The sequence below is a fragment of the Schistocerca piceifrons genome, chromosome 3 (genome assembly GCF_021461385.2).
Source record: "Schistocerca piceifrons isolate TAMUIC-IGC-003096 chromosome 3, iqSchPice1.1, whole genome shotgun sequence".
NCBI lineage: Eukaryota > Metazoa > Arthropoda > Insecta > Orthoptera > Acrididae > Schistocerca > Schistocerca piceifrons.
In genome coordinates, this window is record NC_060140.1 from 702,339,980 (window position 1) to 702,356,864 (window position 16,885).

The 16,885-nt window shown below is 39.4% G+C and overlaps 1 protein-coding gene across 2 annotated transcripts in view; it reads right to left on the reverse strand.

Annotated features, from left to right (window-relative positions):
- Window positions 1-16,885, reverse strand: part of LOC124787994 (tetraspanin-9) — a 538,570-nt gene that overhangs the window by 200,959 nt on the left and 320,726 nt on the right. The gene's annotated exons all lie outside the window — the stretch shown is intronic.

The window sequence follows — 16,885 nt, forward strand, 5'->3', positions numbered from 1 at the left end:
ACCTGTTTGTATACTGCTCAACATCTTTACAGTATAACTCGATTGAAGTTACTGAATGAGAAGCTGGCTGTGAAAAACACGAGTTGTTTATTTCTTTATGTCTTTTTTAAATTCTGGCGCAAAAATCAAGTGCATACTATGGAATATTTAGTTTTATTAAAAACTATTTCCTACTTTTATACCCATTTCAATGTCACTCAACTGTTTGCAGCACAACAATTTTAATTTGTTACAATACGACGACATAAAATTAGTAAAGGAATTTGCGGCAAGCAGTGTTTATTCTCAAATACGGCATCCCAGTGTCTCATGTTGAAAGTATGTAATCACCTATCCTCTACAACTGCAGTGATTGTTCCCGGTCCATGCCAATAACGTGCTCTGTCTTATCCCGTATCATGAGGGCGAACTCTAAGCAAGTGCCTCATCCGCAGCTCGTGGTCTGGTGGCCAGCGTTGCTGCCTTGGATCACGGGGTCCCGGGATCGATTCCCGGCCAGGTTAGGGATCTTCTCCACCCGGAGACTGGCTGTTTTTGTGTTGTCTTCATCATTTCATCATCATTCATGAAAGTGGCGAGATTGTACTGAGTAAAGATTGGGCAAACCAATCATCATCATCATCATCATCATCTGCCTCGCTCCCATTGTAAGTAAGCTGTTTATGTTTTCTTATTGGCAACGTTACGTAGCGCTCTGTATGAAAATCACTGGCTGTGCTGTGTGCAGTCTGTGTCTAGTTTGCATTGTTGTCTGCCATTGTAGTGTTGGGCAGCGGCAGTTGGCTGTGAACAGCGCGTAGCGTTGCGTAGTTGGAGGTGAGCCGCCAGCAGTGGTGGATGTGGGGGGAGAGATGGCGGAGTTTTGAAATTTGTAGGACTGGATGTCATTAACTGGTATATATATTATGACAAGGTAAATACATTGTTTGTTCTCTATGAGAATCTTTCATTTGCTAAGCCTATCAGTAGTTAGTGCCTTCCGTAGTTTGAATCTTTTATTTAGCTGGCAGTAGTGGCGCTCGCTTTATTGCTGTAGCTGGAGTAACGAAGATTTTAGTGAGGTAAGTGATTTGTGAAAGGTATAGGTTAATGTCAGTCAGGGTCATTCTTTTGTAGGGTTATTGAAAGTCAGATTGCGTTGCGCTAAAAAAAAATATTGTATGTCAGTTTCAGCACAGTCTTGTATAATTGTTCAAAGGGGACGTTTCATATGTCGACCCTTAGCCGAGGATACCTCACTGGAATCTTCTGATTTTTTCTTAGTAGTTTGTGTAATTAGTGTAGCTTTTGTTTATTGCTAGCGCGTAATTATAGCGAGAATTTCCTTTGTAGTTGTAGTTTTTCATTGTTGTACAATAAAACAGTGGTGGCATGCATGTAGATTTGCAGCAAGTATTTCGCAGCTGCGCTTGCAATTAACTAGATATTATTTTCAGTACTATGTTAATGTGTTCCCCTATTTTTGCTCTTCAAATTGTGTTTTTCTGTGTTGTCATGTGAAATATTGTGACAATAATGGCGTGTGAAAAACGTAACACTAGGCTCCAAAGTAAACTGAGAAATGACAGCGAAGAAGAAAGCAGTGTGTTAGCACCACTCTGTAATAAATTAACTAATGTTCAACATAGTAACTTGGTAATTGTGCATGGGGAAATGGAGCGGGCGGCAAACAATGGCGTAGGCAATGAAACAATTAGTGAACAAGGAAGCATTATCGATCGATCGCTCGGCAACAGCTCGCCTCAGGAATCCGAAATGACAGGACACAATTTTGCAAATACTGTAGATTCAGGTTTTGCGTCGTCACCGTTTTCTCAGATAAGTCAAGACACATTTTCTGCTTGTCAAAATGTGAATGTTGCCGATGCAAATTCACTGCCGAAAAGCACTGAGGAACATGTTTCAGACACCAGTGCATTGTTATTACAATTAATGCAAGAAATGGGACAAAAGCTTCAAAAGTTAGACACAATGGAACAAAATCAGAGACAAACACAGCAAAAGCTTCAAAAGTTAGACACAATGGAACAATACCAGAGACAAACACAACAGTTAGACGCAATGGAACAAAATCTTCAAAAGTTAGACACCACACTTGAACAAACACGTGAAGATTTAACTACTGAGTTACATAAAATCGAATCGAAATGTCAAAAAGTCTGTAATGACGTAAAAACACAAATTTGTGAGCATTTCCAACCTATTTTTTCGCGTCATGAAAATGCATTACAGAATCACGAAGCAGCCATAAAAGAACTGCAAACTATTGTTCATGAAAATCACGACACCCTGCAAGCTAAAATTGACTCAGTTGCATCTACCGATTCGGTTATGCAACTTGCAAAAACTCAGGAAAACTTAAAGGACACAGTAGATACGATTTCAACACAAATGGACACTCTGAAACTTGGTTCAGAAAAACACACAGGAAATAATTTCACTGATGGATAAAGTAGCCGAACTTTCAGATCAGTTCACTAACTTAACTACAAAGGTAGATGATGATCTGAATGACAAGACCTGTAGCCATCACTGACATAGAAGAGTATGAACAAATTAAGAAATTCAAACAAAATCAGAATAAAATTAATACGCAACACAAAAGAGAAATCCAGGAAGTACAAGATCAGTTGGCACAAGTAATACAAAAATTACATATTTCAGAGGACACTCGCGCTCCAACACGGGAAGAGGGACTTAGAAATACGGAACAACCACAAAATAATAACACAGGACACTTCGGAAATTATGAAAGAAATTGGCAATGCACACCGAATTTTGAGATGGAACCGCCGAAACAACGTAACAATGACCGACATGTGACTCGCCGACATGATGATTTTGACTATAAGCTGTTCATTACTACACATAAATTCAAAACATTTAAGAATTCTGGCAACGACATTCATCCACAAGCATGGCTCCATCAATTCTCTCATTGTTTTCCTCCCAACTGGTCGTTAGAGCACAGATTAAAATTTATGTGTGGCTACTTAGAGAATGAACCAGCTGAAAGAATGCGATCGGTCATTCACGATTGTCACAGTGAAGGAGAATTTTACCATGCGTTCCTCTCAGCATATTGGTCTCAAGCTACACAAGACCGAGTAAAACATAGCATCATGATGATGAAACACTTTGAACAATCTGAATTTTCCAGTCTTGTCAAATATTTTGAAGACATGTTGCACAAGAATCAGTACCTGTCAAACCCATACAGCCCCTCAGAACTCATCCGCATTTGTTTAATCAAATTACCTGAACATTTACGACATATTATTTTGGCAGTACATTGCAAAGACGACATTGAAGCTTTTCAGGGGCTCTTACAAGAACTGGAAATTGACACTGACAATCGCTGAACGCGAAAACAGGAGCACAACAATTACAGGTCACATCCATCACATTTCCGCGATGAAAGAAATAATAACTGGATGCGACAAGGCTATTCTCACAACACAAATCGTGACCAAAACAGACACCACCCGTATGACAATCGTTGGCAGAGTAAAAATAATTACAGAGAAAGATCGCATTTCCATCGTAATGACTATCACAGAGACAATCAGAGAAACAGACAATATGGGAACCAAAACAATTATTATTACAGGAGACAGAATAACTTTAGACGCAACAGTCCAGCGCACAGTTACGATTCAGGGAGAAATTCTCCACCACTTAACCGACAAGAAAGAAACTACAGGAACTACCGACATGACGACAAACGATATGATCGTAACGAGAGACCTGAATTGCATCAGAATTGGCGGGATTTAAACAGAGCAGGGCCCTCTCGACAAGGTGAATTTGTAGAAGTTAGGTCTCCAAATCCCAATAACGACGCGCGCCAACGAAGAAACAGACAATGACTCGCACCGCAGGCAGCCACGTGCGCCCACTGGCTCAGGGAAAAATAACATAGACGCTAAACTTGAGAAAAATTCCAGTATTCTTTACCGACGTATACCATATGATAATTGCGTTAAAGTTGAAACTCTGCGTACTAGGAAGAGCAAAGGGTTACACCACATTTCACATGTAAAACCATTTATTGAGAGATAATCTGCTTTTTAACTTAGTCTATGCCATAAAATTTTTCACTTCACATTTCTAGTATGCTTTGTCAGACTTAAGAAACTGTTAACATGCAAAACTGTTTGAAGTTAAATATCCAATCAAGAACCAAGAGAACTTATTTAAACAGAAATTACGAATGCATTGTTATTGTGAACAGACAGCACAGTGTTATTGTATGTGTACATTCTTGCTTGTTAGTTGCACGATTACGTAACGACTATAAGGCTCACATGCTTAGAACATTTACCAGTACTGCTAATGAGATTTTAATGCAACATTTTGGTTTACTTGAAAATACATTCTGGATTTAAAGTACTTTGGCTCTGAGCACTATGGGACTCAACTGCTGAGGTCATTAGTCCCCTAGAACTTAGAACTAGTTAAACCTAACTAACCTAAGGACATCACAAACATCCATGCCCAAGGCAGGATTCGAACCTGCGACCATAGCGGTCTTGCGGTTCCAGACTGCAGCACCTTTAACCGCACGGCCACTTCAGCCGGCATTTAAAGTACTTTCTGTGAGATACCAGATGACACAGTGGTTAGTTTATGTGACAGCTACACGATTTTATCACGACGCTACTAATGAGTGACAATTTACAATGTTGCTTTTGCGCTGTATCTGTTTTATATCTGCACAGTTTTTCTGTATTATTCTGGAAAGTAAAACATGTTTTAGTAGTAACTTTTGTGGTATAGCTACAATGAGACAGCCTTTTCTGTAGCACAACAATACGTTACATTATAGTACTTTCTTGATCACGGTAAGGTACGTAATAACTACGATATCTATACGCAAAGAATTTCACTTTTGTTTATGATGAGGTAAGTACATTGACTTCTGCAGAATTTAGCTTTCGGAGGACGATAACTACGACACTTCCACAGAGTGTATCTAACAACAAGACGCACCGTTTAGCACTACAGGACACGTATTTGAGTGATTAATTTTGTACTTAAAACATTTATTTTTAAAGATATTTGAAGTACAATGATACGAAGTTTTCCCGTGATACATTTCATTCCATTGCAACAATCTGTAACACCTGAGGGTACAATTACATTAATCCTCAGGGGGGTACATGCTTACTTTGTGTATCATGTGTGTGGCAAGCACAAGGAGCCCTAGCTAATACGGTATTTGCTTATACAACTTTACACATCGGTACCATATTTCTCTAACACAGAATTACACAGCTATCTGATTATTTGACAGAGAAACAAACATTCCTTTTACTACATCAGTGACACATGTTTACGCAATTACACAGTTGGATAACTTCACACTTATGAAATTGTATTTTGTCTGTACTTTGTGAACTGTTCGTATTTTTTCGGAACCATTGTGATACTATGAGAGGTTTGAATGATGTGTTTGGTATGGGATCATAATTTTTGAAGTACATTTGAGGTAGATGACACTATTGAAATGAGCAGAGAATTTTTTTTTAGGTTTTTAAATTATTGGAGGAAGCAACGACGATTTTGAGAGTTGACTAAGGTGTTATGATGTTATTATTACGATGACTATGTGTATTATGCTGTTGCGGTATGTTTATGATCAGTAAGCTGATGCTATATGAGTTATTTGATTGTGCTACGTATCTGTTATGATGAAATTTTGGAGAAGTGTCGACGAATAAAGTAAGGAATAATAAGTAGTGGTTAGGGACTCTGGTTTGTGAAAAAGGTTGTTGGAAACCAAGAATCGTACTTTAAGAGTCATGAAATGCATGTAAATGAGTGAATGTATTACAATGCCAACGAAAATTTTTTGGACACTGTTATATCAATAGGATTTTGTTTCTACAGATTTGTAACTCAAATTCTTGCCCTGTGAATTATTTTTATATGAGACTGTCACTGTAGCGGAAACTGCTGTTGTAAATATTTCGGGAAGAAAGGTAGGTCTCTGTAAGCACCCAGCTGCGTGACAGACGTCTGAAAAAAAAGCCATTAGTGTGTGCGTTTCAGAGGCGCAGGTGGAGAAGAAAAAAAAAGGGAGGCCATTATCCTCGCTATTGACATTCCTTTGTAGAAAGCATCGTAAATACGACACGCTCAAACTTGAAAACATGATTACACTATAGAGTTCTTAATTTATGATATTTACTGAAATGAAATGATGAGAAACATTTTATGTCTTATTGTCTTGCTAGTTGAAAGATTGTTTACTGCATTATGAAATGCCATTGTTGTTGTTGTGGTCTTCAGTCCTGAGACTGGTTTGATGCAGCTCTGCATGCTACTCTATCCTGTGCAAGCTTTTTCATCTCCCAGTACCTACTGCAACCTACATCCTTTTGAATCTGCTTAGTGTATTCATCTCTTGGTCTCCCTCTACGATTTTTACCCTCCACGCTGCCCTCCAATACTAAATTGGTGATCCCTTGATGCCTCAGAACATGTCCTACCAACCGATCCCTTCTTCTGGTCAAGTTGTGCCACAAACTTCTCTTCTCCCCAATCCTATTCAATACTTCCTCATTAGTTATGTGATCTACCCATCTAATCTTCAGCATTCTTCTGTAGCACCACATTTCAAAAGCTTCTATTCTCTTCTTGTCCAAACTATTTACCGTCCATGTTTCACTTCCATACATGGCTACACTCCATACGAATACTTTCAGAAATGACTTCCTGACACTTAAATCAATACTGGATGTTAACAAATTTCTCTTCTTCAGAAACGCTTTCCTTGCCATTGCCAGCCTACATTTTATATCCTCTCTACTTCGAGCATCATCAGTTATTTTGCTCCCCAAATAGCAAAACTCCTTTACTACTTTAAGTGCCTCATTTCCTAATCTAATTCCCTCAGCATCACCAGACTTAATTAGACTACATTCCATTATCCTTGTTTTGCTTTTGATGATGTTCATCTTATATCCTCCTTTCAAGACACTGTCCATTCCATTCAACTGCTCTTCCAAGTCCTTTCCTGTCTCTGACAGAATTACAATGTCATCGGCGAACCTCAAAGTTTTTATTTCTTCTCCATGAATTTTAATACCTACTCCGAATTTTTCTTTTGTTTCCTTTACTGCTTGCTCAATATACAGATTGAACAACATCGGGGAGAGGCTACAACCCTGTCTTACTCCCTTCCCAACCACTGCTTCCCTTTCATGTCCCTCGACTCTTATAACTGCCATCTGGTTTCTGTACAAATTGTAAATAGCCTTTCGCTCCCTGTATTTTACCCCTGCCACCTTTAGAATTTGAAAGAGAGTATTCCAGTCAACATTGTCAAAAGCTTTCTCTAAGTCTACAAATGCTAGAAATGTAGGTTTGCCTTTCCTTAATCTTTCTTCTAAGATAAGTCGTAAGGTCAGTATTGCCTCACGTGTTCCAGTGTTTCTACGGAATCCAAACTGATCTTCCCCGAGGTTGGCTTCTACTAGTTTTTCCATTCGTCTGTAAAGAATTCGTGTTAGTATTTTGCAGCTGTGACTTATTAAGCTGATAGTTCGGTAATTTTCACGTCTGTCAACACCTGCTTTCTTTGGGATTGGAATTATTATATTCTTCTTGAAGTCTGAGGGTATTTCGCCTGTCTCATACATCTTGCTCACCAGATGGTAGAGTTTTGTCAGGACTGGCTCTCCCACGGCCGTCAGTAGTTCCAATGGAATATTGTCTACTCCAGGGGGCCTTGTTTCGACTCAGGTCTTTCAGTGCTCTGTTAAACTCTTCACGCAGTATCATATCTCCCATTTCATCTTCATCTACATCCTCTTCCATTTCCATAATATTGTCCTCAAGTACATCGCCCTTGTATAGACCCTCTATATACTCCTTCCACCTTTCTGCTTTCCCTTCTTTGCTTAGAACTGGGTTTCCATCTGAGCTCTTGATATTCATACAAGTCGTTCTCTTATCTCCAAAGGTCTCTTTAATTTTCCTGTAGGCGGTATCTATCTTACCCCTAGTGAGATAGGCCTCTACATCCTTACATTTGTCCTCTAGCCATCCCTGCTTAGCCATTTTGCACTTCCTGTCAATCTCATTTTTGAGACGTTTGTATTCCTTTTTGCCTGTTTCACTTACTGCATTTTTATATTTTCTCCTTTCATCAATTAAATTCAATATTTCTTCTGTTACCCAAGGATTTCTACTAGCCCTCGTCTTGTTACCTACTTGATCCTCTGCTGCCTTCACTACTTCATCCCTCAAAGCTACCAATTCTTCTTCTACTGTATTTATTTCCCCCATTCCTGTCAATTGCTCCCTTATGCTCTCCCTGAATCTCTGTACAACCTCTGGTTCTTTTAGTTTATCCTGGTCCCATCTCCTTAAATTCCCACCTTTTTGCAGTTTCTTCAGTTTTAATCTACAGGTCATAACCAATAGATTGTGGTCAGAGTCTACATCTGCTCCTGGAAATGTCTTACAATTTAAACCTGGTTCCTAAATCTCTGTCTAACCATTATATAATCTATCTGATACCTTTTAGTATCTCCAGGGTTCTTCCATGTATACAACCTTCTTTCATGATTCTTAAACCAAGTGTTAGTTATGATTATGTTGTGCTCTGTGCAAAATTCTACCAGGCGGCTTCCTCTTTCATTTCTGTCCCCCAATCCATATTCACCTACTATGTTTCCTTCTCTCCCTTTTCCTACACTCGAATTCCATGAAATGCCATATGGCTAGTAAATGACGTTTCACGCCCTGCTTCACCTATTTTGTTTAATATTTAGTTTCTAGCTGCACTGCAGCATTGGTTAAAATAAAATTTAACAGATGTACTAATATAAATATTTTATGCCTACAGATCCAGTAAATAATTTTATGATCTATTAAAAAAAATGAGGAAGCATAAAAAGACATTTCCCTTCACAGGAATTGCATACGGAATTTTCTTTTCAAGTACTTGGTAATTTTTTTGGTAGAATAACTTCTTGTGGTGCACCACTTTAATTACATAGACATTAAGATTTGAATAGACATTTCCCTTATCTGCATTGTTGTCTTTAGTGTACCAGCTTGAGCTTTGTCATGTTTAAGTATAAGTTATTTCATTTGCTGCTGCTGTTTGCCAGGCGTAGTGCTACTAAATTTCACTTTGCATTACTCTGTTAAGCCAGTTTTACTACTGATTTATTTTTCTTGTTTGCTGCTCATTGCCTTGTATTAGTTGTAATATTGATGCTTGCTTTGAAAATTTGAATATTTTGTCATTGCTGTTTGTGTTAACTGTTTTGTGCTGCTGCATTTGCCTCATCCCTTAGTTTAGTATCTGAGCTCAGTAGATTTAAGTTAGCTTAAGATGGGGTAGGCTATATGTGAGAACGAGTTGTGATAAATTGGAAGAAATGCATTGAGAAGTTATATGAAAACGATTTGGGCCAAAACGAGTATTTTACGATGAGCCATAATTATTTTGAAAGAAATATGGTTAGAATACAGAAAGGAGGTATAGATAGGATTTTTGGGAATAATGATGAACGAAGGGAGATCTCCAAGAACAAAAAAGGTTTTCTTCGCAAAATACTGCAGTACCAAATGTTATACTGAAAACGAACCCTGTCCTTTCCATTGTGTTATCCCTCTATGTGTTTGTGTACCCTTGTGTATTTGTTTTCTTCCTGTCTCTGTGTACTGTTTCATAGAATTTTTTTCTCATCTAATACTAAGCTACATTCACTATGATGAGGAATACTGTTATCCTCAAATATAATTGGCATTATTAATATGTTATTTACTTTGAGAAGATGTTTAGACATTATTTATTCCGTTTTGTTTTAATGCTCATGTCTGAAGTTAATGTTTCAAAAGTTAATCTGATCTTTCATATATTTACTTATGTCTTAATTCCTGTAACACTGATGTATATGTCTATTTCTATTCTTTTGTAAAGCCTGTTTTACTACAAATGTTATCTGTATTGCTATGTTCTTTAATGATGTATTTTGTACCTTTGTAATTGTATTCTCATGTTATAAAATTGTAATTGACACCAGTTCATCAAATTAAGTACCTTGTAAGTTACATTTCACTGCACACATTTCTGTTGGTCATAGTATATGGACAATATGTGAAAAGTAGGGACTGATAGATTTGCACGTGTGTTAATAATTCAGCAAGGGACTGGATAACAGCATTGCTGGTTCTAAGAACAATTAGAAAAAAACTTTGTGAGTGCACAAGTGGTGGTTTATGGACTTGCTATATTCTCCGCAAGAATCCTCGATGGTGATTGTGCACCTGCACAGTCACAATAGATGGCTTCTGGCCGTTTCTACAAGGACTATAGTGGGTCTGCATCTTTGATGGCCCACCAATACCATTATCTCTAGAAGGACTACAGTGGGTCTGCATCTTTGGTGGCCCAACAAGACCACAATATCTACCAGGACTACAGTGGGTCTGCGCCTCTGGTGGCCCACCAATACCATAATCTCTACCAGGACTACAATGGGTCTGCTCTGTGATGACCTACCTAACAATATTCTTCAAAACTTCGACTGACTCTGCTGTGGGTTTCCTCTGTTGTGGCCCATTACCTGTCTGCATGTCAAGAGTCAGCACTGTCTTTCCGTTGGAAGGACAACACTACTTCTTCAAGACTGCATGGAAATCCACTACTTCCGTGTGCATTTTCTTTTACTGCTCAGACTTTGCGAAAAACACTGCAATTTTACTGGGATGAACGATCAGGACTGTCTTTATGGACTGTGGGAAAATTTTAGTTTTTGACCAACATTGTATCAATAAGTGTGTGCATTTGATTTCTTTGTTATTGTAATTATGAAAAATTTTATCAAATCATTATTGCCCACTGCCCAAAACAGTTTGTAAAATTTTTTGTGGGGAGCATAGGGGCTATGTAAGTAGGCTGTTTATGTTTTCTTATTGGCAACGTTACGGAGCGCTCTGTATGAAAATCACTGGCTGTGCTGTGTGCAGTCTGTGTCTAGTTTGCATTGTTGTCTGCCATTGTAGTGTTGGGCAGCGGCAGTTGGCTGTGAACAGCGCGTAGCGTTGCGCAGTTGGAGGTGAGCCGCCAGCAGTGGTGGATGTGGGGGGAGAGATGGCGGAGTTTTGAAATTTGTAGGACTGGATGTCATTAACTGGTATATATATTATGACAAGGTAAATACATTGTTTGTTCTCTATGAGAATCTTTCATTTGCTAAGCCTATCAGTAGTTAGTGCATTCCATAGTTTGAATCTTTTATTTAGCTGGCAGTAGTGGCGCTCGCTGTATTGCTGTAGCTGGAGTAACGAAGACTTTTGTGAGGTAAGTGATTTGTGAAAGGTATAGGTTAATGTCAGTCAGGGCCATTCTTTTGTAGGGTTATTGAAAGTTAGATTGCGTTGTGCTAAAAAAAAAATATTGTGTGTCAGTTTCAGCACAGTCTTGTATAATTGTTCAAAGGGGACGTTTCACCATGATGGTGACGCCACTTTAAATTTTTGTCGTGAAATTCGTGGTAAATGATTATACTAAATAAGAAGCCCATGACAGTATTCGTTTTTAAGCAACCAATCATCACTATTATTATTAATCACATATTCTCGGCTCCAACCGTTAATACATAACTGCACCATCTTTGTGAACAACGTTACGCTGTGCACCATCAGAATAAGTTTCACAATTGTTAATGTTTTCGAGGCTCAGGGTATACTTACTGCGATAAGGCACACCTCATAGGCAGTTCACTTTAAGAGAAATGCGCATCTCTAAAAAGGTCAGTCACAGAAGTTGGAAAGAAAACTGTCCGAACAAAAGAACGTAACTGTCAAGAAACCACGGATAACAGCGGAAACCGTTCAGTTGATCGAAGAAAGAAGGAAGCAAAAAATAAAAAAATAAAAATGTTGAGGGAAATTCGGAAATACAGAAATACAAGTTACTTATGAATGAGAAATGTGAAGAAATCGATAACCAGATGAGTCGGAAAGACTGACTCAGTGTACAGAGAAATCAAATCCTCCTCTGCCCAAACAAAGCTAGAACGCCAACGTTAAGAGTGCAATGGCAATAACACTGTTAAATGCAAAGGACAGAACAGATAAGTGGAGAGAACTCATTACGGGCCTCTATGGGGAGGAGGACATGACTTGATAAAAGAAAAAATAGGAGTCGTTGTCGAAGAGATAAGGAATCTAGTATTAGAATCAGAATTTTAAAGAGCTTTGGAAGACATACAATCAAATAAGGCGTAAGGGATAGATCAGAATTTCTAAAATTATTGGGGGAAGTTCCAACAAAACGACTATTCACGTTGGTTTATAGAGCGTATGAGTCTGGTGATATACCATCTGACTTTCGGAAAAATATCATCCACACAATTCCAAAGGCTACGAGAGCTAACAAATGCGAGAATTATCGAACGATCCGCTTAACAGCACATGCATCCAAGTTGCTGACAAGAATAATATACAGAAGAATAGACAAGAGAATTGAGAATGTGTTTAACGACGATGGGTTTGGCTTTAGGCAAGGTATAGGCACCAGATAGGCAATTCTAACATTGCGGTTGATAATGAAAACAAGACTGAAAAGAATCAAGACACGTTCATAGGATTTTTCGACCTGGAAAAACAAGTCGATAATGTAAAATGGTGCAAAATATTCGAAATTAGGAGAAAAATAGGGGTAAGATGGGTAATATGAGCCTATACTATGTAGAAGAAACAAGAGGGAATAATAAGAGTGGAAGACCAAGCACGAAGTGCTTGGATTAAAAAGGGTGTATTACAGGGCCGCAGGCTTTCGTCCCTACAATCTGTATATCTAAGAGGGAATGAACGAAATAAAAGAAAAGTTCAAGCGTGGAATTAAAATGCAACATGAAACGATGTCAGTGATAAGATTTGCTGATGACATTGTATTCCCAGTAGAAACTGAAGAAGAATTGCAAGATCTGCTAAATGGAACGAGCTGTCAAATGAGTATGAAATATGGATTGAGAGTAAATCAGAGAAAGAGGGAACTAATGAGAAGTAACAGAAATGAGAACAGCGATAAATTTTACATCAGAATTAGCAATACAATAACCTATGACGAACCGAAGATGAAGAAAATAATAATGAGACTAGCACTGGGAATAAGACAAATGCCTCTGAGCACTATGGGACTTAACATCTAAGGTCATCCGTCCCCTAGAACTTAGAACTACTTAAACCTAACTAACCTAAGGACATCACACACATCCATGCCGGGAGAAGGATTCGAACCTGCGACCGTAGCGGTCGCGTGGTTCCAGACTGAAGCGCCGAGAACTGCTCGGCCACACCGGCCGGCCGGAAATAAGACATTTCTGTCCAAGAGAATCTACTAGTATCAAAGATAGGCCTTAATTTCAGGAAGAAACATCTGAGAATGTACGTCTGGAGCACAGTATTGTATGGCAGCGAAACACGTACTGTTGGAAAACCGGAGCAGAAGAGAAGAGAAGCATTTGAGACGTGATGCTACAGAAGGATGTTGAAAATCGGGAGGACTAATAAGGTAAGGAATGAGATAGTTCTCTGCAGAATCGGTGAGGGACAGGATGATGTCAGTTAAGACATCAGGGAATAACTTCCATGGTACTAGAGGAATACGTGGTGGGCTGCATCAAACCAGTCAGAAGACTGATGACTCAAAAGAAAAAGGAAAAAAAAAAGGTCAAACAGCCCCGATCGCATCCGCACCCCATTGTCTGTCGCCTCTGCAGCCCCCCCACCCCCTCTCTCTCTCTCTCTCTCTCTCTCTCTCTCTCTCTCTGTTTCTTTCTTTCTTCCGTCCCTTTGTCGTTGTTATCGCCGCCTTTCAACCGCCCCGATGACGTACCCTTAGCACGGCGTCTCCACTTCCCTGTCAGTTCCGATCTCGTGAACTTCACGCATGGATCCACAATAGCAAAAACTGCCTTTCTCACACGATACTCTGACGATCACAAAACTTTTACTTTTCTGAGCGATTCATGATTCTATTGTAATCAAAGAATTTTATCAAGGGAGCGGATACCCCGGGACCAAATTCACATATTAATGTTATGTTAAATATTAATCACATCTGTTTTAATAAAAATAAGAGGACTCTGAGGAGATGGTCACCTTACTACAATTAATTGCTGTAGAGTCCGCATTTTCTCCGCATCTAAGCATGCCTATCTTTGCTGCAGAGTACTTTTTGTTAAGGGTAGCGTTCGTCAGATCATTTAGACCTTGATTGATGTCTTGTTTTGCAGTTTGGTTAGCTAACTTTAGCTTGTTAATTAGAAACAGCACATTAATGTACAAGCAATGGTAATCAGATGGACCAATTAAAGTAACGTACTTCAGTACCGCATTGACAACTGGTAAAAATAATTTGATGATGTGTGCTAGTCACAGGAGTGCAACGTAGGCACTTTATATGTGCGTCTGCTCGACAAAAAGGGATCAATTGTCGACTGCACCTATATTGGTTGTTAATTTTCTTTACAATGTAAACTGATACTTTACTTTGAACTCTAAACCAAATGAGTTTACGTTTCTCCTTTACAAATATACCCATTCCATTAATAATTAATAACAGTTGGAAGGGCAATTTTGTATGTGTTAACATTATACAGGTTGATTCAGCTGGTTTTTTGTACATTGCAATGTCTTCACGAACAGTATTTTCGTTTTCTCTCGCTCGCTGTGCACAAACCCTTGGTCCTACAGACCGTTTTATAGGAAATTTAATGTAGCTAAATTTTGTACTGTGATAAGATTACACTAGCGTCCTTTTCGAATTATCCAAGAAAACGTACAAAAGTGACCGTCAAAAGCGTTTTTCTGGAATAACTCGAAAACCATGGCTTCCAGCGATAACGCCTCCCAGTAAAAAATACAATTACATTAAATTTCCTACTAAAAGTTCCGGTAACTTCTTAAGACTAATTTTTTGCATGTAGCGAGAGAGAGAATATGAAAATCTCGTGAGTGGGTTTTGAAAGCATTGCGAGTTGCGTAAAACCTATCTGTAGGGGCACACGAATCACCCTGTACACATGTTTTCAAGTATTTGAGCCGGCCGTTGTGACCGAGCGGTTCTAGGCGCTTCAGTCTGGAACCACGCGACCGCTACGGTCGCAAGTTCGAATTCTGCCTCGGGCATGGATACGTTGATGTCCTTAGGTTAGTGAGTTTAAGTAGTTCTAAGTTCTAGGGGACTGATGACCTCAGATGTCAAGTCCCATAGTGCTCAAAGCCATTTTTTCAAGTATTTGCATCAATTGTCTAGGGGTGATACATCACATCGCGGGGAAAACTTTATAAGAGATAAAATGTTCGCTGACGCTTCGCAGCGACGCTGGGCGTCCTTGAATATTTGCCAGCCCTGGGACGACGAGATTTCGCCAAACTTGCAAGGTCTACTAACCAGATGTGCTGCAAACTGCCTATCACATTTTCAACAAGAACACCTTAATAACGCGTGTTTCTAAGCGAAGAAAGATATTTTAGAAGGGAGCCAGGAACTTTAATTCTGCAAGGTCTACCGCCTTTCTTACGGAGTAGATGACTGGATAATACGGAACACGTGACATATCACCCATATTTCTTGAGGCAAAATAAGAGCACATTCGACATATGTACATCTTAACAAAAGCTTACATACAATATTTACAGATCACACTGTAGGTAACATTTTGGTTAGTTAAAAAGGCACGGTCCAGTGTTTGCTGCCGATTCATATCATCGTCGGTACCAATGCGTACATTTTGCATTGTTCATTCAAATCTTCTTGTTGGACCCTCCGTATCTAAGTTGTGGATGGTTTGTGGCACATTGCCACTGTCACAGAATGTTTTTTCAGCATTTCCCCACTTATGAAACTGGAATTTACATTTTCCGTGACGTGTTCTAAATCTTTTTAATGATAGCCATTACTTTCTTGGTAAGTTGTTAACAGACCGAGCTCTGCATTGATTTTTAAGTAAATCTAGGCAGGTGGGATTTGAAGAGACCCATTCTTCACGCCATGTCTGATCAGCGGTGAAATTTGGTTTGATGAGGTTATTACCAAGTTTCCATGGTGAGTTTCTGGATTCCAGTCTCGCTGATTTCTGGAGATTGCACTTGCTGATGTATGGGTAATCGAAGGCTACTGCGGCACGTCTGCTATTCTCTTATCGGAGCTTTTTGTCTTCGGAAATGAGGGGGGACGGATGATAGATACAATGGTAATAATTTCGAAAGTGTCTATTTGATGGCGTCTTGTACTGTCCCCATTAACTGTTTACTGAGACAAACAGAAAGCTGACAGGCTCACAGATGTGTGCATTTCATTACCAAGCGGCGATGGCGATCAGTGTGTGTGTGTGTGTGTGTGTGTGTGTGGTGTGTGTGTGTGTGTGTGTGTGTGTGCGTGCGTGCGCGGCAGCAGCAGTCATCGCGTGGCTTCCACGCTGTGTGTAGGCATGTGCAGCATCTGCAGATGGCAGTCATCGCGCACATCGTTGCATCCAGAGCAGACTGGACCAGCCATCTATCTGGCGCGACTCCGACTGATATCCACTGATTCCGCTCACAAACAAGAACTTGAGCAACTTCCCGACAAAAAACAATGTGAGTCGCATAAGCTTATGTCAGTGGAGATATTTATTTTTTTGAGGAGTCTCCCGTGCCTGGCCAGATTGAATTTTCTAAGCTCGTAATCATGCGTTTATATTTGTCAGAGCCCTGAAAGTAGACCACACCCAATCCATTCTCCTTCAGAGTTCAAGCCGCTTAATTCTTGTGACGTTAAACTTATCTTTGACACGTAGTTTTCTACTGACGAACAATTTTCGAGGCTGGTTGTCGACAGTGTCTTCAATAATTATATTCGTCGAAACAG